Genomic DNA, 25737 nt, shown 5'->3' on the forward strand with positions numbered 1-25737 from the left:
TTTATTTAATAGATGAAGTTATTTTCTTTAGCGGAATATGCATAATAACAAGAGTACTAGAACAGGTCCTCTTGTACGTATGATGGGGAAAAGTACAGTATGTTGAAAAAGAGGTACTATAAATGAGAAAGCTAGTAGCTCACTCCTTTTTGAACATTTTATATGATATTGGCCTCAGGATTCTGGTATTATAAATTTGAAATATAAATTTTGCCCCTATTCTATTATTGGGTCTAACTCATCAAATCCTACCAGATAAGCTATTTAAAGGTAGGAACTGTAGAACAATCATCTTAGAACAGTATTTTGAGAATGATGTATAGCCATTACACTGCTGTTTTCCACTTTGCATCAGTTCTCAATAATGGCTGGAAATATGTTGACTAGATAAATAACATAAAATTCCTTGGGAAAAAAATAGTTTTACATATACTTAAAAACTAAGAGAGAAATAACCTTGGATACTAGCATGTTGTTGTTAACATAATGATCAGCTATTACTTACTCACAATTTCAAATTGATTTCTACAAGGTAGACCCAAATTGATTTCTACAACTTCAAATTGATTTCTACAAGGTTAACAAAAAGCAAAAAGTTAATAATTACAAAAGGAGGTTAAAACTTTTTTCTTTTTCAAAACTTCAGGACAGTAAAATGAAGAAGATCCTGGGCAGTCAATGTGGGAGGCAAAAAACTGCTGCAATCTGCATAAACATAAACACTGAGCCAGACTATAATGAAATCCTACAACAGCAGATTAACAACAAATAAGTCTTTGTTCCGTGGACAAAAATGACTACTGAGACATTTTTAAAGATTAACTGTGAAGGACCATTAACTTTCTGGCTTGTTTTTGGAATGTGTAGTTGCTACTAATAATAAGGAACTCACAACAGAGAACACTTCACCACCCACTAATCATGGGTAAAGAATCACAACATTTTCTACCATTAGAATATCTGTCAGAAACTCCCAGTGTTTGTAACAGGACAAATTGCTTTTCATCTCTCTGAAACTCTGGGATTATCTGACTGGAAAGGAATAGGGAAGAAGATAAAGGGTGTGCACACGTGTGTGTGTGTGTGTGTGTGTGTAGAAAAAAGAGAAAAAACTCAGGGACAAGTGTGGTGACTGGTGGGGATGGAGGTGGAAAATGGTATATGGGAGAATAAATGGTGATGGAAAATATGATAAAATAAAGAGAAAAAAATAAAAATGTTATGTAAAGTAAAAAAAAAATAATAATAATAAAGGCCTCTGTTCTATAAATAAGTTAAAAAAAGATGATTAATTCCTGGGAAGAATACAATACAGAAACATGAGCTGCTTATTCTGATAGAAAGTAAATCATGAAAAAGAGGGTTAACCGGAGGAAAAGAACTCTTGTTCTACAAGGTAAGGCTTTGATATTAGAGGTGGAAGCAGGGATTTTTATTCTGGCTTTCCTTAAATACACAAAGGAAAGAAGTACTATTTGCCTTACTCTTCTTAGTTGTGTATTAGTAAGATGGTGGTCTATAAATATGCAAAAAGTAGACTGATTTAGCTCAGAGGGCTTTATTTTGAAAGGGTTTTCATTAGACTCCTCCCAATCTTGGTTTTTAAACTAATAAAATACACTGCTCAATTCACCATATTATTTTCTTTAAGTATGAAAAAAAAAATCTAGGTAGTAGAATGGAAGTAGCAGTAGTGTCACACAATACAGTCATGAAGAATGGAAGCAAAAAAGTACATCTCCAACTTATAACTCCAACTTATAAGTTCACAAATTTTTCTTATAATTTCTGTTATTTTAAGAATGTACCTCACTGGATGTATGATAAAGAGAAACCATGTAAATATAGAACAATGAATGATAAGAAAAAGGACAATAAAGTCAGAGTTTCTATAAAATTTAGCCCTAAAGCTAAATGTTGGTTCCCCAATATATCAGTATTTCTATGGTTAGAAACAAAATAATTTTCAAGAAAGTGTCAGTATTTATGAAAGACAGAAATCTCAAAATCCTGGTGGGGAGGTTCTTTTGTACAGCCTAGTAAGCTTCTCTGCCAGATGGACCCTCTCACAGATAACTATAAACTCTAGACAGAATATAAAAAACAACTACTTCAAGGCCCTGGAGTCTGAACACAGTAGACAGATTCTGCAGGAAAGCTGACACTTGCAAGAAAAAAGACCAGACTGGGATGAGGTTCCCATTTTTTTGGCATTTGGCCTATAAACAGACCACAGTCAACACTGCATGGAGTCATTAAAATTCCAAACTGCATGGAGTCATTAAAATTCCAACAGAAAATCTACAGTTTTTCTAGTCTTGTGGCAACAACAATCACTGAAAAGTGAGGGGAAGAGGATTTCCAAGAACTACAGGAGGCAACCCAGGTTCTGTGTATAAATTCTGCTCAAACTTCTGGCTGATTCCTGAACCATGCATGGAGCAGAACTGAATTGAAATGATGGCCAAGAGATAGTTTTCCACTGAATCAAATCAAATTAATTGCCTGCTAAAAAAAATATTAACACTTTTAAAAGAAATATGACAAAATCCAGAATATCTACTAAATAAAATGTCCAGTATATAATACAAAATTACTCAATACATGAATAACCAGAAAACATGACACATTATCAAGTGAAAAGATGGGGAATATCAACCCTGAAACACTCCAGATATTATAATTAGCAGATGAGTAATTTAAAGCAGTTATAATAACTATTTTCAGTGAGGTACAAGGACATGTTCTCTTAATTTTAAAAAAAAGACGAAATCTCAGCCGAGAATTAGAAACTATTAAAAAGAACCAAATGGCGCCCTGGCCGGCTTGGCTCAGCGGTTAGAGCGTCGGCCTGAGGTCCTGAGAGACCCTGTTCGGTTCCCGCTAAGGGCGCGTGCCTCAGTTGCAGTTTGTCCCCGGCCCTGGCAACCACTCGATGTGTTCCTTTCACATCGAGTTTCTCTCTCTCTCTCTCTGTTCCTCTCTCTCCCTCCCACTCTACCTGAACAAAAAATGGAAAAATGTCCTCCGGTGAGGATAAAAAAAATAAAAATAAAAAGAACCAAATGGCAGTTCTACAACTGAAAAATGAAATAGCTAAAATAAAAAGTCACTAAATGGGTTTAACAGCACAGTTTAATGTTTAAACATGACAATTTAAATGTCAGTATATATATTGTGTATGTGTGTATGTACACACATATATAATGTACAGTAAATTGGAAACAGTTTAAAATGATATAGTCAGTGAATTTGAAAATACATTAATGAAAATTATCCAATCTGAAGACTACAGAGAACAAAGAACAAAAGAAAAAGAAAAAAAACACACACAGAAAACCTCAGGACCTATGAGATGATGTTCAAAGGTCTAATATACATAATTAGAATCTCAAAAGAAAAGAAAAAGGAGGTGAAAAATATTTGAAGACATAATGGCTAATTTCTCAAATCTTTAAAAGACAAATTTCCATAATCAAGAAGCCTGGAAAACCTTTGCAGGATAAATGTAAACAGAATCACATCAAATCAGGCTGCTAAAAATCAAAGAAAAAGAGAAAATCTTGAAAGCAGCCAGAGAGAAACAATATATTACATAAATATTACATACAATTTGAATGGTGTCTAACTTCTCATTAGAAACTAAGTAGGGTAGGGGTGCATATTCTTTTTTTTTTTAATCCTCACCCAAGGATATTTACCTATTTATCTTCAGATAGAGTGGGAGGGAAGGGGGGAGGGAGAGAGAGAGAGAGAGAGAGAAACATCGATGTGAGAGGGACCCAATGACTTGGCTGCCTCCCACACGACCCCAACCAGGGCTAGGACGAACCGCAACTGAGGTACATGCCTTTACTAAAATCGAACCCATGATTCATTGGTCCACAGGCTGATGCTCTAACTGCTGAGCCAAACCGGCCAGGGCCTAACATATTCTTATAAATTAGAAACAAGAATACTGTCTTATTCCTGATAGAACAAGAAATATAGAAATGAAAAATAAAGTATTTATGGCTATAAGGAATAAAATAAAAATTGTTAGCATAACTATGTCAGAAGAAAGGTGGGAGCAATGCAAATATACTTAATGTTTCATTAGATATATTTAAATCAAGAAATTATAGCAGAATCATAATAATTTAGAGATATGAAGTTAACCAACAGAAGAAATAGCCAAAAGCATTTAACTGTCCCCAGAGGAATGGAATTAGGAATGAGAAAAGATAAGGCTAAGAACTGTAGCTCTTCATTTCGAGCCCTCATTCAATTTGACTTTAAAAAACTCGTGTGTGTGTATACCTTCATTAAAACAAATACACACATAAAACTATTAGGGAACTAATGCTTCTTCCATTTTAAAATTCTGAAACTAATTCAGTATAAATTGGGTAAACTTAACATGGAAAACATTATGACAGGCACCAAAATCTGTTTTGTATCTTCCTCAATACCTTGTCCTTTAAATGATCTGTACAGAGCTGTCAACAAGACAGCTGGATTTACTAGTTGGGAGCTCAAAGAGAGTTCTGAGTTCTTGATACCAGCATATGGATGATATTTTAAAGTCATGGGAATATATTAGATCACATAAAAGACAGAATGAGCAGAGAGATCTTCTAATCCCATATTTTTCTCAAGTAAGACACTTCCTTTCATGACTTATAGTTAGGTCTAACCCCACCTTCTATCACTGCATATTTTGTCCCTATTAAGTTCTGCTACAATAAATGGGTCATGCTGGGTTATTTTCCCAAAATATTATAAGAAATAGTTCCCTAAATCTCTCTCCATCTATGCAATGTTATTGTAGCTTAGTCCATGATTCCAAACTTTAAATAGTCCATGATTCCAAACTCTGAATATTTTATATATTCATAAAACACAACTAGTTTCTCCTCATATTATCATGTATTTTATTTTTTCCCTCTTCTGTCATAGCAAATTTCTTAAGAGTTTGTTATTCATGAATTGATGTAAATTTTCATATCTGGCTATAATGTCTGTATAGTATTCAAAAGTTATTTTGAAAAGCCTCCAAGAACCCATCTTCCTGAGTTCCCATTAATGTAAATTATCATGAAATTAAACTTTATAATTTGGATTGTTTAGTAATTTATTTGGAGACTGGACTAAAGCTTACATTTTAAAAATATTTTGGAGAAAAAGAATTAAATTTATTGTGTCAACAACATTATGTGGAAATACATCATTAACATATATTATAATCATCGACTTACATCATCTCAAGATACAAAGGGTAAATATCGAAGAATCCTCTCTATATTTTAAGTCAAGGGCTGGTAAACTGTGGCTTGCATGCCAAATTTGGCCATCTCCTTGTCTTTTTTATGACCTGTGTGCTAAGAATGGCTTTAGCATTTTTTAAATAGTTACGTTTTAAATAGTTAAATAGCTACCTAATATTCGTGATTTTGCCTGTTAGCTGGCAAAGCCTAAGTTATTTACTATCCATTCCTTTAAAAAATATATTATAATATGATCTCTGTCATAAATGGTCAATATAGTTTGACAGTGACTATTAATAATAAGCATTACTAGAAAGTCAATTTTATTTTATTCTCATTTATTCAAGTAGCAGAACCTTTACATAGCAAGTTATAGTGATGACATTTTCATAGAATAATGATATATTACCAGGTTATATTAATCTCTGGATAACAGAAACAATATTGATACCACAGATAGAATGAAAAAGGATAGAAAAATAAACGTCACTTTCGATGATTCTTAATTTTTTTGTTAGGTTCTCTTACTTTCTTTCACATAACAATAAAATCAGCTACACTGGTAACAGGCCATCATGAAACATTCACCAAGAAAGAACTGCCAAACTTTCAGCTTTAGGAGGCTTATTAGTCTAATAAATGGAAGTGGTAACATCATCTAAGTCTCCACTACTCCTATAGGAATACTGATATCTCTGTTTCTTTTCTATGGAAAACCTCTGCAACCCAGTTATTGCCCACCAACTCTAAAGAAGCAATGAAGAATGCTGCAGTTCTTCCCTACAAGGCAAGTCTACCTTATAGCCAACTTAATGTGTAACCTTGGCCAAAGACTAATTTGTTTGTTGTCCCAAAAACTTTATATCCAGTCTGTTCAGCTACAGAGAAAATAGCCAGGCAGCCTAACACCTGTAAGATAGCCATTTTGTTCTAGATGTAATACAAATATAATACAAAGATACCTACAGCTTGCTTTCCAACTGACCTCAAAAGCAAGCAGTGTATAATTCTACTGGAAGTACAATGGTGAAGAATACTTTCCTAAGAAGCTGTGTTATTTAAATATGTGAATCTTAAACTTCAGCATGCATCCGGATCACTTAGAGGGCTTGTTAAAACAAAGATGGGTGGGTCCCACTCTCACAGTTTCTGATACAGTAGTTTTTGTGTGGAGCCCAAGAATCTGCACTTCTAAAAAGTTTCCAAGTGATGCTGACGCTGTTGGTGCTGGTCCATACATCAAACTTTAAAGATCACCAATCTAGATGATCTTCAAAATTTGAAAGCTATGAAATATATCATTTTAAAATGTCTTGAATGAAAGTAGGTTGTTTATATTTGATTTAAACATACATTAATACTGGATATTTGTATCAGCTCTAAAATGAAAGCAAGTTTGATGCAAACCCATGCAACTGGTGCAAAACAGAAAAACCAAAACAAAGAAATATTGTTTGAGGTAGGGAAAAGATTATTGGGGGGAAGGGGGGGCAAACATAAAACCAATCAACAAATGATCCTGACCTTTCTCTTTTCCCAGACAGCTTTTATTTTATATATCCTCAACCAGTATAGCCAGATTGTCTACATTGAAAATTTTTTATTCAAATTTAAATTATAATCAGTTTTACTTTAGTCGTACATTGATTTAGCAGTGATTTTATGGTTCTTGCTTTTAAACATTTTGCTTTATCAAACTGTGCTATGAGCTTGAAAAAACATGGTGGAGAATCAGTCTTACATTCCTACTATTATAACACAATATATTCAATAGCAATTTAGTTAGAGCTGTTATTTTGATCTTAATAAAGAATATGTAGAATTATTTAGTAATAATATCCATAATAAAATCTTTTATTATTGTACAGTTTCAATTATAAAATGTTAGGTTAGGCCACGTCTCCTGAAATGTAAACAGATAGTAAATTAACAGATTTATTATTTTAAATATAATTTCTAGTGTACTAAATCAGAGCTTTACATTCATAGAGATCGCTCAGCGAGTGTGGCTCAGTGGATTGAACATCATCCCATGGACTGAGAGGTCCCGGTTTGATTCCTAGTCAGGGCACATGCCCCGGTTGCAGGCATGATCCCCAGTGGGGGGCATGCAGGAGGCAGCAGATGGATGTTTCTCTCTCTCACCCATGTTTTTATCTCTCTCTCCCTTTCTCTCTCTCTAAAAGAATAAATAAAAACATATTTTCAAAAAAATTATTAGAGATCTTCTGATCTGTTCCATGTTTTTCCATTCCAACTCTCTAAAGCTTACTCTTCATTGATGCTGTCTGACTCTTGTAAACTTTGCTAAATTCATTTCTTTGAAGGAATAAGAATAACATATTTTGTTTTTTGATTGCTGGAAAATGAACTGATTATTAATTATTCATAGATGTTAGCAGTGTTTTAGTGTATCAATGTAAGCTGCAGTTAGATATGTATGTGACAGTATTTCTGACTTTAGTGTTTTAAATATAATTTCACCTGTACTAAACCAGAGCTCTAAATTCTTAGGGGAGCCTCAAGGCTGACAAAACTATTTTGCTCTCAATAAAGAATATGTAGAATTGTTTGATAATAATACCCATAATAAAACCTTTTATTATTGTAGAGATTCAATTATAGCATAAGTTGGTTTAGACCATGTTCCCTGAAATGTAAAATTAACAAATTTATAAATTATCAATACTGACTCCTTTAAAAAAAATAATTAACAAATAGCTAACAAAAGATAGTAAATCTTTCATTGTGCTACCTAAATGAGAAAAAATTAGTTAAGATGGGAGAAATAATTAACTTAAATACTAAAGAAAAATATAAATAGCTTTCCCAATTTTATTTCCTATTTTATAACTGTGACACATAACAGAGAATTACTATAAGGAAAATAGAAAGTGGTGGCTATAATTTATTTTTCCAATTTACATTGGATTTACAACAACAGGTAGAATACTGTTGATACAATGCTAACTCTCTGGCTTTTAGTTGTTGCTACGTGTTTCTGTGCATAGGTGTAGTTTAGACTTAGTAGCTCTATCACATCCTTCTATACGAGTTTTCAAAATTATTTACCCAGTAATAAAGACCACTTAAAATTTCTGCATGTCTAACTGTGAGCATACTCTAATGGTAGAAGCATATGTAATATACAGTGCTCGATATATGCCACACACTGCTAAGTTAACAATGACTGAACACTTATGATCCGAAACTATTCAAAGTATTTTACTCATTTAATTCTCACCATAAACCCTATGAGGTAGAGATATAATTATTACCTTTTTTTTATAGATGACAAAACTAAGGGGGGGGAAAAGCGGTTAAATTACTTGCCCAAGGACACAGAACCTAGTAAGTGTCATTCAGGATTGAAATCCAGGTAGTCGGGCTCCAGAATCTACCAACTAGTTATAGAGCCTTTATGCTAAACTATACTGCTAAATGACTTAATACTTATATTTGGAACAAATGCCAAAATGGAAAAGTCCACTGTGTACTAAAATGTGTAACTTTATCATAATTTTAAGCATTTCATCATATCATAATATGACAATATATTTATTTATACTTTTTTGAAAGAAGGGTTTTTGTTTTGTTTTGTTTTGTTTTTAATTCCTCAGATAGAGAAGGAGGGAGAGAGGGAGGAAGAGAGAGAGAAACATCACATCGAGTGGCTGCCACCCACATGACCCCAACCGGGGTCGGGGACAAACTGCAATCAAGGTATGTGCCCTTAGCAGGAACCAAACCCGGGACTCTCTGGTCCACAGGCCGACGCTCTAACCGCTGAGCCAAACTGGCCAGGGTGGAAGAAGTTTCTTTTAAATTAAACAAGGAAGGGGAAAATACATAGTTGTGAATTGTTTTAGTTTGAATATGAAATCGGTTTCCACTGGAATATAAATATACACAGAAATGTTCTGAACAAAAATGAATACTGTACCAGTGCTACACCGAGAAGTCAACACCAGCACCCAATGCCTGCTGACTACAAGATGTCTTTTTCCTAAACTCAAGAATGCTTGAACTACTCTCCACTCACATTAAACATTTAACCTAACAAGTAAAAGTAAAAACAGTTTCCCCTCTCACCAAAGCAAAAATTAGAAAAGTAAAGAAAGATACAGAAAAATAAGTATGGTCTTGCAGTTGTCAGTGACATCATCAATTATTATTGAGCACTTACTATGTACTAGAGATTGCTGTAAACATTTTATCTGTAAAAACTAATTTAATCCTTACAAACCTTTGGGAGTTGTCATACCTATTTCATAGACCAGAACACTGAATCACTGAGAGGTTATTTAACATATCCAATATCACTAAGTAAGTGGCAGATTCATAACTACTACACCATTATCACATGTTAATGTAAGAGTCACCTTGCCTAGCTTCAGCTATGTTAAAATATTTAAGGGAAATTTATTGGGGTGATGATATTATGGAGAGAAACTTACTTTACCTTCAAAAGTCTTGAAGAGTTCTACCCTATATGACTATAAATTACAGACTCCAAAAAGAAAAGCTAGAACTCTAAAAAGCATATTTGGCTGTGAATTTCTCATTAAACACTTGATTCTCCCATCTGTTTATATAGCCTCTCTCTCTTTCTTTCTCCTTTTTAGAGAAACAGAATACATTTATTTGCCTAATGCAGACCACTGCAGCTAACAGTTTGGACTATAGTTCATGAAAGCAAAAAGCAGGATCATATAACATAGACTCATAGTGCCATATGAATTTGTATTCATGATTTCTGTGAATTTAAAAGTGATTAAATATTCCATAAAACTCTCAAACCTCAGCTTCCATAATAGTTATACCACTGTGGTTTTCCCAGGGTCTTTGAGACTGCTTCTTATTGATCTCATCTGTCTTTATTTTATTTATTTACTTACTTATTTATTTATTTACTTACTTATTTTTGTTACGGATGTTTCTCCTTTTTCCCCCACTAATCCCCCTCCCCCCCCGCCCTGTCCCCAGCTTTGTTGCCCATGTCCATTGTTCATGCATACAGGCATATAAGTTCTCTGGTTTATCTCTCCCCCCACCACCTCCTCTTCTGGGGACTATCAGCCTGTACCCCACTTCCACATCTCTGGGACTACCCCATTCCTCAGACTGTTGTGTTCATTATATTCCACAAATAAGTGAGATCATATGATACTTTCTTTCTCTGTTTGGCTTGTTTCGCTTAGGATGATACTTTCCAGGTCCCTCCATGTCGTCTCAAAGGATAAGAGATCTTTCTTTCTTACAGCTGCATAGTACTCCATTGTGTATATGTACCACACCTTTTTTATCCATTCGTCTACTGATGGACATTTGGGTGTTTCCAGATCTTAGCTATTGTAAATAGTGCTGCTATGAACATGGGGGTACATATATTCTTTCTGACTGGTATTTCAGGCTTCTTAGGGTATATTCCTAGAAGTGGGATCACTGGATCAAATGGCAATTCAATTTTTAATTTTTTGAGGTAACACCATATTATTTTCTATAGTGGCTGCACCAGTCTGCATTCCCACCAGCAGTGTACTAGGGTCTCCTTTCCTCCACACCCTCACCAACACTTGTTGTTTGATGATTTGTTGATGGCGGCCATTCTGACAGATGTGAGGTTATACCTCATTGTTGTTTTAATTTGCATCTCTCTGATGATTAGTGATGTTGAGCATTTCTTCATATGTCTCTTAGCCATTTGTATGTCCTATTTGGAGAGGTGTCTATTTAATTCCTCATCTGTCTTTAATCATGGGTTTTTCAATTTCTTAAGGTTTACTTCTTGACCTGAGAATAGGTAATGAAGTTAGAGAAAGACCTAAATTAGAATCCGGATCTGTTATGCCCAAATTGTTTAATCATTAATCTGACTGGGTCTTAGTTTTCTTCATCTAAAAGATCAGAGCCATAATAATCCTAAATGAAAATGCCTGGTAAATGCTCACGAATATAGATTTCCCACCTTTTCTGTTTATTTGTTCTATTCTCATTCTTTTTTTTTTTTTAATCCTCACCCGAGGATATTTTTCCAGTTTTTGTACAGATAGAGTGGGAGGGAGAGAGAGGAAGGGAGAGAGAGAGAGAAACATCGACGTGAAGGGACACATCGAGTGGCTGCCACCCGCATGACCAACCAGGGCCGGGGACAAACTGCAACCGAAGTACATGCCCTTAGCGGGAACCGAACCCAGGTCCTTCCGGGCAGCAGGCCGACGCTCTAACCGCTGAGCCAAACTGGCCAGGGCTATTCTCATTCTTAAGAGACTTTCACCTATTCTTTTTTTTAATGGTAAATTGCTCTTTCTTTTTTCTTTTTATTTTTTTTATATTTACTACACTTAATGTTTTAACTACTCTCAATGAGTATAACTTCCAAATTTATATTTTAAAATCTTATTCTATATTAAAGTGTTGAAACCACATTTCCAATCTAATAACCTACTATCTCAATGTGCCTCATTTTCTCAAAACCATCTGTCCTAACTAATCTCTCTGTTCCTATTAATGAGGCCATCAATTCCCATTCTTAAAGTCTTAGAATCATCTTTGATTGATCTTCCACATTCCTTGATTCTATAATTGGCTGGACACCAATTTGCTTATACCTTAAAATCTTTTTCTCCTTTTATCTTTTCCACTGCTACCATCTTAGTTTACCATTGTCCCAAAGGCCTCCTCAATCCATTCCTGGTTTTCTCTTCCACAGCATCCTTTATGTTCCAGACAACCTGATGTATTATTTACCATCGAAATACATCCTGTCCTCTTGCTTCACGTTTTTGTCACCTTATTTATCATTTCACTTTCTAATGCACATAGTAAACACAATCTTTTCTGTCATTTTAAAAAAAACATACTATTCTTTAAAATATTAAAGCTCAATTTATCTGGGAAATTTGAGGAAAATGTAACTTTTCCATAATCTTCTGGAGTGCCAAGATGACTGCTGCCATATCTTGTTCTGTACACTAATCCATTCTTCTTTCCTTCTAAATGACATAACTTCCTTTAGTCACTTATTTCCCTAAGTGTGCTCCTTGGAACACTTACTTGTTGCACATGATTCTGCAGTTGTTATGTAAGAAAGAAACCAAAGGATCTGTTGTCAAATAAGTTTTAGAGATGCTAGATTCAACAGTTAAGTAGGTTCCTTTATTGCAAGATTTCTCACAGCTTTGAAAATACTAAACTGTTAGTTTCTCCATTATCATTCTTTTTTATTTCTGACATGAAGATACTTCCTTTCTCATCCCACCACAGCTTGACCCAGCTCCATACCACTACTCACTCTTTTGAACAGAGTGACCCTTCTACCTTTAATTAGATTCATTTTACATCCCTGCCTCTTGATTCTCAATCTATTTCTCCAGAGAAATATATACTTGTTTTATTTCAGGATCTTTATTTCCTAAAAATGATACCCATACCAAGAGATCTCAGTAGTATGTCTTAAACTTGAGAATTCATACAGATAGGTAGAAAGATGTCGAGGTATGCACGTTTATAAGAGAATATATGGCATATTTTCCTGAAGAGTGAGTTTTTTTTTTTCACAGTACTCTGTTACTTTTATTGATACCATAAGTTTACATTCTATGTTTACAGGATGAAAAAAATTCCAGGTATTAGTGGACCTGCACAGTACAAACCTGTGATTATTTCTGAAAATATAAAAAGTAGACTATTTTTTAAAATATATATTTTTTTACTCTTCAATTACTGTTGATAAAATGTAGACTATTTTATTTTTTGTTCAGATAGAGTGGGAGGGAGAGAGAGGAAGAGAGAGAGAGAGAAACATCAATGTGAAAGTGGCTGCCACCCGCACGACCCAACCAGGGCTGGAGACAAACCGCAACCTAGGTAGTGCATGCCTTTAGCGGGAACTGAACCCGGGTCTCTCTGGATTGCAGGCCGACGCTCTAACCGCTGAGCCAAACTGGCTAGGGCGAAATGTAGACTATTTTAAAAGAAAAAATATGGCTTTCAAAAAATATCCTGGTTTGCTTTGGATGCCCCTTTAGCTATATTCTGTACTGGGTTGGTATGTATTCAAATTTCTCTGTCCCAAAGATGCTCCCAAGGAAAAGCTCAAGAACCACTGAAGTAGGCAAATGGAGAGGAAGGGTAGAAGAGAATTATTACTTAGAGAATGTTTCCTTTGTGATGAGTACTATACTAGATCCCTTACATTGATTACCTTTTGTTAATGCCTAGAATGACACTACAGTTAGGCATTATTTCATTAATTCTATAGAAGTGAAATTTCAGAGACGCTAATGTGTCCTAAGCTGCAAAGCTTACAAGTGGTTAAAATGTTTTACTATAGAACATTGGAGCCCTGGCCAGTTTGGCTCAGCAGTCAGAGTGTCGGCCCATGGACCAATGAGTCGCAGGTTCGATTCTGGCCAATGGCACGTACCTCGGTTGCGATTTGTCCCCGGCCCTGGTTGGAGTCATGCGAGAGGCAGCCACTTAATGTGTCACTTTCACATCGATGTCTCTCTCTCCCCCACTCTATCTGAACAAAAATGGAAAAATGTCCTCGAGTGAGGGAAAAAAAAAAGAACACTGGAGTGATAAAGAACACACATTTATCATAGAAATATTGACTGATTCCTGTGAGAAAAAATAACTAGAAATCACTCTTTTAAAATAATATATCACCAATAAGAGACTTTCAGTCTTAATGCAGATCCTGACAGAAATGAGGCACCTATTCCCCAGTAAAAGCTTATGAGCAAAACTAATACATTTTTTAGATATTCGAAAGTGTTATTGGACATGTTTAAGTTTTAATAATGGAAACTAGAGAAGAAACAAAAGCCTTCTATATTTATAAATTTTGTATATTATTTATTCAATAGCATATTTCCTCCCAAGTAAAAGCAATGTCTACTATCAAATAAGATTTTACCCAATTGTCTGTTATAGTAATAATATTTAAAAGACGTCAAGGGATTTCAGAAAGTAAATCTGAAGATGTCAAACTCTTTTGAAATAGAAAGGGTTAAATTATAAGTCCGAAGTAGGAGGCTTAATTTTTTGCACAGAATGCTACCAGTTAAATCTGCAATTTGAATCTTTATATATGGAATAAACCAGGTAGCTCTTACTTGAAAAAAATCTAAAGAAAGAGTGCAGTATATGATATATAGATTCACCAAGTCAACTTACTGCAGAATCTCTCAAAATAGGAAGCTTCACTAGTGAATTGTAAGTTAGATAATTTACAAACAAACAACTATGCTTATATACAACATTTCAGGAATATATCTATTGGTTAGGGCCCCAAACTTAAAAATATCACAGGATGTGCCAAGGGAGATTACTTTAAAATGAATAACTCTATTATTAAAAATATAACTGTTTTTAAAAAGTGCTCAGATTAGTCTTTTTTACTATTAACATGAATTATGGTTTCAGAGGTAATGGAATTCTGTGTACACATGCATCTGTAAGAATAAACTCATTATAAATATATTAACTTACAATGTACACAGTTATTAAATATACATAAATTTTAAAATTCATTTTCCTGCATGGGAATGGTTAAAATGTGAATATTCAATTTATTTAATCTATTACAGGCTTTCAAATAAAAGTAAAATATTTTTACTAAATGACATGATGGTATGTATAAGTGATTAGTACTTTTATTATTCTTTAATATATTAATTCTCCCTATTTAAAGGTTTCATAAACACTAAGCAAAGTCATATGTACAGCTCTATAGACAAAGATCTCAAGAATGTAAGAAGAAATATAAATCAAAATGTAGTAATAGCCAAGTAACAAAATCTTTTTTCCCTTATTTGTGTAAATTAAAGGAACCCAGTTATGACCCTAAAGTATATCTTCTCTGAACAAAATGCATTTAAGAAAAGCAATTCAGGATGATAAGTAACTGGAAGAATAAGCTCAAATAAACATTCCCCTTTCTTTGTGAGTGGCTGAAGATTAGTCTAAATATTCTAATTTTGAAAAACCAAGTTATTAGTTTTAGTACATTTCTAAGTTACCATGGCTAGCTGAAGAACTAAAAAGAGAAATTAAAAGCCAGTAAATGGACAGTCTTTTAAGAAAATTTAATCTATATTCAATTTATCTTACATTAATCATTACCACATAGTTTAAAAATACAAGTAAAAACGGAAAATCTCTAATTTACCTTTCTCAACTGGGAAAATAGACAATATAAATCAACATAACTAGCAAATAATGTCAAGTTTAGAAAATCCTTAAAACTATGCAAATACATTCATTTGTAAGCACTGCAGTTAATGAAATAAAAATTTAATGTATTAAAAAAGCATGCTTACAAAAATCCTAAGTTTCCATACAATTTTTTAAAAGTGTACTTTACTTCCAAGGTTATTGCAATAGGGAGTAAAAATCTAGTCTGGAATCACAATCTAACAAAAAAAGCAATCTGACCTTCAAATTTACATTAAAAAAGTGATTTAACAGCTTTCTTCACAATGAAATATTTTTTAAAGTATAAAACTATGTTAAAATATTCATATATACACATACATAAAAGAACACACAATTAAAAATTAAATACATGTGCCTAAAGACATTTCTTAATGGCTTCCCTGAAAACTAAGTGTTAAATTCTCTTAGGTTGTGTTTCTTTTTCTACAAATCTCAAAGTAGGCTTCATAGCTCAGTAATCCATGTAACACACAAATACTCTACTCATCATACTCACAAGCTTCAGTTTTTCTTCCTCATTAGTCAATACTACATAGTCTTGTCTCCTGAAAACCTGAAAGGCTTCTTCTTATTCACTGGTCATGTTGTTATCAGATCTGACACATCAGTAATATCCACACTTGAATCTTCTGCAGCCAGCTCTTCACACTGCTCAGAACTCACTGTGCGTTACAGGTGATAATTCTTACAGCAAATGTTGATTATGGTCCCAAAGCACAACTGATGCTCCCAAAGGAGCTCAGAACCCCTAACAACATCACCTGCTTCTTTTTGTATCCAGAGATGCAACGTGGTATTTGTTTTGAACAGCTAATGATTTTAAGAAAGATTACACGGACGAGTTATTTTCATTAGATCGCCTGACATAATAAGTTTATCCTTTCAGAATACTGCAGCCAAATATAGATTGTATGATTCCCTTAGGAAAAACAAAATATTTTTATACAATTTATCACTGTGGCGCAGTTTAGTTTACCCTTCTGGGAGGGCAAACTGCTGGAAGAACTGGTTCTGAGATTTCTAATGGCGCAGCATTAACATAGTGAATGATTCACGGATGTTCTTAACATTCAGGAGTAACACAGAAGGCTAGCAATGCAGCCCAGGTCCAGAGCTGATGAATGGTGCAGTGCTGCTGTTGTCATAGCAACCAAGAAAAAAAAAAGCAGCACCATATAAGGAGCTGTGACATGGATTCTGGGAACAATTTATATTAAAAAACTAAGCTCTTCATGCTTAAAGCTATCAACTCCTCTCTTAGTGATTCCTCCTCAGATTTTTCTCTTCTGAATTCCTAAATCAGAGCTGAATGAATTCCTAAATCAGTGTGAATGAATATATATTGCAAAATACAGTAACTAAGTAGTCACTAACAGAAAACTGCATATTAATATAAATGAAAAAAATTGATAATACTGTAGCAAGCTAGTATGTGCCTGCGGCATCTTAATAATTTACTGGGTTAAATGGTAAAATCAGACAGAGATAAGGAAAGAACTAGAATGTAAGACAGCAGAACATTTATTTCTAAATACTTAGAGATATTAAAAACTTGATTAAATGCCTTTCATTCAGATGGCAGCATCAGATACACCAAAACTATAGAAGTATCAATTGATTGACTAATATAGCAGCAATGGTTATCAATTTTGAAGAGAGGCATACTACTCCTATATACCTTCTAGATGCAGAAATGTTCAAGAGACACTAACTTCCTGGAAATGTGCATAGCCTTCACTCATGATTAAGGAAATGCCTTGTGTTAATCACTAGTGAGACAGGGCACTGTTCCATCCCATGTGTCTGAAGGCTTTTCCCTATTGGGTTTGGAGAACCTTTCTGTTGTCACAATTTCTCTTCACCTCCCAGGAATCCAGAAGAGTCCCTCCCCTTCCAGTGGACAGCAGGATAGCTTGAAAAAAGAACTGTGAGAGAAGGGGAGCTAGAGTTAATGTGTAGATTTAGCAGTGGCTTTACTGTCTCTGCACTATTCTAGACATGGCTCTGAACTGTCTTGTAAAGAAAAAATTTTTCAGTAGGCTTCTTTTTTTTTATCCTCACCCGAGGACATTTTTCCATTTTTTGTTCAGATAGAGCGGGAGGGAGAGAGAGGAAGAGAGAGAGAAACATCGATGTGAAGGGACACATCGAGTGGCTGCCACCCGCATGACCAACCAGGGCCGGGGACAAACTGCAACCGAGGTAAGTGCCCTTAGCGGGAACCGAACCCGGATCTCTCTGTACCGCAGGCCGACGCTCCAACCGCTGAGCCAAACCAGCCAGGGCTTCAGTAGGCTTCTTAAACATATGGTCCACTGGTGCTATTCATCTATTTCAGTGGTTCTTAACCTTCCTAATGCCATGACCCTTTAATATAGTTCCTCATGTTGTGGTGACCCCCAACCATAAAATTATTTTCATTGCTACTTCATAACTGTAATTTTGCTACTGTTATGTCTTAGGTGACCCCTGTGAAAGGGTCATTCAATCCCCAAAGGGGTCGCAACCCACAGGTTGAGAACTGCTGTAGATAGGGCAATTCTATATGATAGTGATTTTCAAACTTTTTTTGTCTCATGGCACACATAAACTAATTACTAAAATTCTGCAGTGCATCAAAAAATAGTAGGTATAATTTTGATTCATTCATACCGAACAGCTATTGTTATGCTGGCTATTGTCATTTTGTTTTTAATCTGACAATCTAAGGGAAAAGAGGTCAGTGCCCCCGATTAAATAGTCAATTACTGCATGTTTTAAAAATTCTTGTGGCACATCAATTGAAAATTGCCGCTATATGAAATTGTTCTATATCATATCAATGTATTTCTTTCCTATTACCAAATGCTTAATTAAATGTTCCGATACAAAGTAAAGCAAAAACAATTAGAAAAATTTATTTACTACACTGCTTTCTTATGTGGGCAGCATTGTCACTACAGTATAATTCTGGTGTAATTATACATTTGTTAGTCATAAGTTTATAATGTATTAATCTCCATATATAATAATAACCTCAGTAGAATGTGAATAATAAGGACTGCAATGTAGTAGGAAGCACATGCACTGGACTAGTATCTAACTATATTTGTAATAATGGCTCACTTGCTTACTAAGACATAACCCTGGGTAAATAACTCTAACCCTCAAATTCATCATCAGTAAAGTATAGGTAACAACATATTTTTTACCTTCTTTCTAAAGCAACTGTGGAAATAAACAGATGCTGTGTTGACTAGTGTTAAGCAATAACGTAAGATAGTCATGTAAAAGTAATTCTACTGTACCATTACTTATGTCTTTAGAAAATGATAACGTGGGCCCTGGCCAGTTTGGCTCAGCGGTTAGAGCATCGGCCCGCAGACTGGCAAGTCCTGGGTTCAGTTCCCGGGCACGTACTTCAGTTGCAGTTTGTCCCCAGCCCCGATTGAGGTCATGTGGGTGGCAACCACTCAATGTGTCTCTCACCTCTATGTTTCTCTCTCTCTCTCTCTCCCTCTTTTCCTCCCACTCGATCTGAAGATAAGTGCAGAAATGTCCTCAGGTGAGGATAAAAAAAAAGAAAGAAAATGGTAACTTGGAAATAAAAAAGTGTAAGTGATTTCTAAAGAACATGCAAAGTGAGAAATTTGTTTCAAATTATCTTTAATTACTTTTTATTTCACCTAACTAGAAAACTGTAGGGCAAACCTAAGAATAAATATTTATATTAGATATGAAAAGCCTTGGACAGCACATCACAGTTCTTTGTTTCCCTAACAGTCTAATCTCTTCTATCTAGTATACTTTCCAAATCAAATACTATTCATCAGTAAGAGAGTATTCTATCATGCCACATATTCATTATTCTTAAGGGCTGAATATGTCGATCAATTTGGGCACATATTTTTCTATGATGAGAAAAAATATGGTTTAGCATTATAATAAGTTCTATTATATAATGTGAATATATATTCAAGGCTAAGCTTTAAAATAATCACATACTTTGATTTACTTCCTGTTTAGAGAGTCACTAAGAGGATTCCTTCTGACTTGTGGATTTACTTATTTGCCTTTCATGATGTTTTGTGACTGAGAAGTATTTCTGAGAACCAATATTATTTAATCTTTACATTCAACAGTTGACACTTTGTGAACTGCTCAAATTCCATAGCAGGTGAGCAGATAAGCAAGTAGGGAAGATGGTCAATTAAGTATATAAACAGACTTCTGGGAACTGTGGCATAAAATCATGTTGAGTTTTCTGGGGAAGATCATAGAGGAAGCATGAGCAAAGAAGCACTGCTCCCCCACCCCCGCCCCGAAATCTTCATGGTATTTTACACATTTAAAAGTGATTCCCAACTCTTAGAACCACCACATATTAGCTAAAAAGGGTTAAAGGGGTTCAGGACAGGCCTCCCCAATATGTGCCGCTTTGGCATGTGAATTATTTTAAGCTGAAGGCAACTGAGACCCTTCGGGTTCAGGAGAAACTTCTGCCCTTCCCTGAACTACCTAGAATAATTTAAATTGGAGGCCTTGCCCACAATAAGAGTTATTACCAGAAATAACTTTTTATGAACCATCTATAAGAAACAGCAAATTTCTAATTACTTTTTAACATCCTACAAATGACCTTCCTCCCCTCTGAAGTCCCAAGGCTCTTCTTACCTTATTTCTTGGCTTGTGATGCCATATATACCCCATTTTATCTTTCTGTCTATGAAGCTCTCATGTATGTGGGGTCTCTGACTCTCTTATATGTGGGTACATATACACATATATAATTGAATTTGGTTATTTTCTCTTGTTAATCTGTCTCATGTAGATTTACTTATTAGACCAGCCAAAAGAACCAAGAAGAGTAGGAAAAAATTTCTTCTTCCCCCATAGGATATCAGTGATTACTAACCAAGTGATTGCCAACTTTTCTCCTGTTAGGATTCCTTTTATTTTTCCCCATATAGACTTCCATTTTGAAAGATTTTTATCTATCAAAAAGTTATTTATGAATTTAACAAAGATATAGTAACTATTAACTGGAGTTTCTAATAAATATGAGTTGACCACAGTAAGGTGGTACAACTTTATTTAAAGCAAAGTAAAAGTATTTAACTGTCAAATCATGTTTGACACAATAAGTGCTAGGCACATAGAGCAACTCTCTACAAACATTTCTGTATTCCTCTCAATCCTAAGGTATTATTAGTCTTACTTACATATTGCCCAGACATAAAGCTTACAAATGAATGAGTGTAGAATTTTTTTTTAAGTTTGTATTTATTTATTTACACCCTGCATCTTTTTTTTTTTTTTTTTTTTATCCTCACCTGAGGACATTTTTCCATTTTTTGTACAGACAGAGTGGGAGGGAGAGAGAGGAAGAGAGAGAGAGAAACATCGATGTGAAAGGGACACATCGAGTGGCTGCCACCCGCACAACCAACCAGGGCCGGGGACAAACTGCAACCGAGGTACATGCCCTTAGCGGGAACCGAACCCGGGTCTCTCTGGACCGCAGGCCGATTCTCTAACCGCTGAGCCAAACCAGCCAGGGCACACCCTGCATCTTTTTGAAGAGGAATTTGAAACAGCTCAGAACAGCTTACAATACAGAGTAAAATAATAAGAGAAAGTATGAAAGAGGAAAAAGAGTCAACATTCCAACCAGAAGAGGCAATGTTATGGCTATGATGGAATATAAACCTGTATCTAAGATTCTTGGAAATATGGTAAGGCGAGAAACAAATTACATCATCTTTAACATTCAGAAAAGGGCATAAATTCTTCTGGTTCAAAACCCAGATCTCTGAATGAGTGTAGAATTTTAACATGCTTCTTTGTCCTATTAGAAAGCCTGGGCTCTTGGCAGTGTGGCACTATCAAAATCCTGTGTGTGTAAACATCATGAAAGGATTCTTTATTTGATAATATATGTTAACATTTAAGTGCTCAAAATATACATACTGACAAAGACTCTCTCCTTAATTAAACTTTGTCGGGCTCCTTCTGAGCCCTCTCTTCCACTGTGCCTCATTCAAGGGCCTTTTTCCTAAGCCTACAGCGCAGCCAAGTTGTAGCAAGAATCCTGCTAAGTCAGTTTAGTGAGAATCACCCCACCTTTGATATCTGATCACCCTGGCATGCCTTCAGCAAAAATTCTGTTAAATTGGTTTAGCAAGAATCCCACCCTTGATGTCTCCTCTTACTAATTTTTCAACCACTGCTGCCTTCCCTATCTTGCTTCTTGGCTTCAGCGTATTTCAGAACTGAACCTAGTTCTAAACTGAGCTCTCTTTTTCCCTACTGCAACAATTCCTGAATAAAAATCCCTCTTTGCCACTTTAATTACTGTCCAGTTCTGGTTTTCTTTAACAATACTGACTCATGATAAATGAAATTACCTAAATTGCATTAAGTGATAACTGCCTAATATTCTCTACTTTTTGTTTGGAAGACTACAGGGCCAGCAATGGAAGCTACTTCTACCACTGAGTAAACCTTGAAGTTTACAATAGTACAATCTCTCCCATAAAAACTAGAGAATCTGAATTAGAAATAGTATGTGAATGAGGTCCAGACCTAGTTTAATTAATATTAGTATTCCATAGAGTTTAAAAGTCTTCATTTACATATTTCATTTAGCCTTAAGCAATATTTGGTAAGGTGCTTTATCCATATGTAAATTAAATCAGAAGTATCTAATTTAGAATTGATGGGAGCCTAGACTATCACACGTCTTTTACATTTTTAATCTAATACAATTCTCTAAAATACAACTTAATTTCTAAAAATGCAAGATATTGATTTATGCTACAGTATAATGAGTACACTGAAATAAATCAGACTGTGTAGACTAATAATCTCTAGGTTCTTTATATTTTCAAACTGGCTTTTTAATACTTTTCTCAAGACTATGTTTCCATTTTATCCAAGTTAAAAATGACAAGTAATACTTATTCAATGTTTATTATATGCTAGGTTGTATGTTTAAGAAATATTATTTTATCTTCACAGACATCTTGTATTTTTTCTAACAATAAAATTCACTAAAGTATAGTTTGAATTCCAGTGTTTGCAAAAACAGCAAGATAATTATTGTTATGTAAAGAACACATCATAAGTACACTAAAACATATCAGACTATGCATTATGCATAGGTTGTTTTTTTAAAATCAAAATAGCTTTAAATGATTTTCATAGGATGGCTCAGAAACAAATCAACAATTCCATTTTATCCATGATGAAATAATATTTTGGCTGTAGCTAGTACCTAAAATAACTAGGCTGCAACATGATCAACCATCTAAATTGGCTTGCCACACTGTCATTCCAATCTATCAGTAGCAAATACTTTAAAAATCAGACCATAATTACTTTTTCCCAGAGACTAGTTAATAATCCATTTGATATCAGTATTTGAAGGTTATTCATCAGAAAAGTAGAGGGACTTACTTGAGGCAATTAAATAAAGATCACCTTCCAAATGCACAGAACTGACATTGGCATAGCCAATAGAAAGTCATACAAATATCTTTTAAAATTACAATAATTGTAGCTAACATATGGAGTACTTACTCTATGGCAGATGCTCTTATGAGCTTCTATGTACCAACTCATCCAATTCTCTTAATAGTCCTAGGTGGTATATGGTGTGTGTGTGTGTGTGTGTGTGTGTGCGCGCGCATGTGTGTGTGCGTGCACGCGTGTGCACTCTTTCATTAGTTTTTTAAATTAAATGTATTGAGGTGACATTGGTTTGGGTATATACTATTATCATTCCAACTTTAGAAATAAGTACAGAGACTTAGAGCAAATTTACACAAGTTTATACAATAAGGAAATGAAGTCAGGATCCATTTTGTTATAATGTCTCATGAGATTTTGGATTTTCATGTGGTAAAAAGTACAAACACTACATAAGGATATACAACAAATGTATGTCATCCCTCTCACACTTTTGAGTTAGAGTTACTGTATCTCCACACCACCACCAAATGTATGCATGTGTGTAGGTTTGTGTGTATATATCATTTTAAAACACCAATGGATTATCGCTATTACTAATAGTTAGATTTTCATTTACTATATAAATTATACTCTCTCTATATATACACACACATACATATACATTTCAAACTTTTTCAAATTCATCTGAGCAATAAAATCACTGTGTCAAAAATTAGGTGCATTACAATTTTGATACATATTGTCAAACTGCCTTACAAAAAGGTTGCACCAATTTATACCCCTACCAATAGTGTGAATATTCAAAATTTAACTTCTACTAAACTTCAGTGTGCATAATAGGCAAACAGTATAGATTCAATAAAACTGAATAGTTCATACATTTAATTAGCCACGTTTACCTCTTATTATTGTTTCCCTGTATGACCTCTATGATATTAGGTATGTTATTGACTTTATTATTAAATGTATGTATCTTTTAATATAAGTTGCCAATATAAGTTGAAGTTCAAATTGGGACAGGCAAATGGGGTAGAAAAGTGATATATATCTCCAAAACCACAGGCAATCCAGCTGACTTCTACAAGGAAACTGAACTTTTTTGCTATTTCTTCCCAAGTGTGTGGTAAAATGAAGCCACTTGACAGCCATCAGATTTGGTTATTTGTTATTTTCAGTAATTAATAATACCTTAAATTGCAATAAAAAGTGGAGATATCTCTAAGCAATGAAATTCTATTCAAGCCGAATGACATAAAATGTATCCTATTTTTAGATATCAGAAGGAAATAACTATTTTAGTAAAATGTTACTAAGCTATTTTACTGATTTTTATCTAATGATCCAGAATCAAAGTAGACTTTGATTCTTCTATTTCAAGATGCCTAAAAAACAATAAACAATATAAAAGGTATGACTTATGCTTTGTGGAACTATAAAATAAAGAAATATTACTATTTTAATGAAAAAATATAAACACTACAAAAGTTTCACTCAAAACAGATGGAAGAGTCTAAAATTCCTATTTCCCCCCTCTTTCCTCTTATTTTCTTTAGAATTGTCATATGATAATCAAACCTCCCTCCTGTCTAGCTCAATGCCAGATACACAGGAAGTAGTCAATACATCCTTTGGGAATGACTTAATTTATTTACTCCATGCACTCATAACCCATCAAAACTAGTCAACTTATTAACATTGGATATATACTGATAATGTTAAAAGAAATCTAACAAAGTGACCCCAGCTTACATATTTTCACATATATATAAGTTGAACATCATTCAAAATTCTAAAATTTCTTCCCTGAAAAAAAGTTTTAATAAAGTCAGTTTCACACCTGACAACTTGATCTGAATAGGCAATATATATTTGAGATCTTATTCAAGTCAGTGCAATCCACAATTTATGAATGATAGTAAATATCCTAAGATGTTGAGGAACGTACATGGAGAGAAAATATCTAAATTAGCTTTTTTCTAAAATCCTCACCTGAGGATATTTTTCTATTTATCTTCAGATAGAGTGGAGGGAGGAAGAGAGAGAGAGAGAAACATCAACATGAGAGGGACACATCGACCGGTTGCCTCCCACACGACCCTGACCAGGGCCAGGACGAACTGCAACCGAGGTACGTGCCCTTGACTGCAATTGAACTTGCGACTCACTGGTCTGCAGTCTGATGCTCTAACCTCTGAGCCAAACTGGCCAGGGCTATCTAAATTAGCTTTTTTTTTTTTAATCTTCACCCAAGGACATTTTTCGATATTTTGTTCAGATAGAGTGGGAGGGAGAGAGAGAGAAACATCGACCTGAAAGGGACACATCAAGTGGCTGCCTCCCGCATGACCCAACCAGGGCCAGGGACAAACTGCAACCGAGGTACATGCCCTTAGCGGGAACTGAACCCAGGTCTCTCTGGACCGCAGGCCGACGCTCTATCCGCTGAGCCAAATTGGCCAGAGACTAAATTAGCTTTTAAAAATAGATATGAAATATACAAATCAGGATTTCAAACAAAAATGTGGCTAATGTACCTTTACTGAACTATAAAGCTCTTATTATCCTAAAATTATATCTCCATCTGTTAATCTGACATGAACAAGCTGATAAAATGAAATCAAAACAACAGTGTATTCTGGCAAAACTTGAAATTTCCTGAAAGCCTAGAAAAATATGTCCACAACAGATGGATCATTTAGAAAATAAATACATCAATCTGTCAAACTGAGTACTATTCTAATTCCCTAAATTAAAATCAGTAGGAGCTCTACTCTCCAAGTGTCTGTGACATTAGCAAGGCCAAAAAGGAAAAGAC

The 25737-nt window shown here is 34.6% G+C and overlaps 1 protein-coding gene across 1 annotated transcript in view; it reads right to left on the reverse strand.

Annotated features, from left to right (window-relative positions):
- TANC2 (tetratricopeptide repeat, ankyrin repeat and coiled-coil containing 2) overlaps positions 1-25737 on the reverse strand; it is a 273469-nt gene that overhangs the window by 191530 nt on the left and 56202 nt on the right. The window lies entirely within an intron of this gene.

The sequence above is a fragment of the Molossus molossus genome, unplaced genomic scaffold (assembly GCF_014108415.1).
Source record: "Molossus molossus isolate mMolMol1 unplaced genomic scaffold, mMolMol1.p scaffold_m16_p_19, whole genome shotgun sequence".
NCBI classification, from domain to species: domain Eukaryota; kingdom Metazoa; phylum Chordata; class Mammalia; order Chiroptera; family Molossidae; genus Molossus; species Molossus molossus.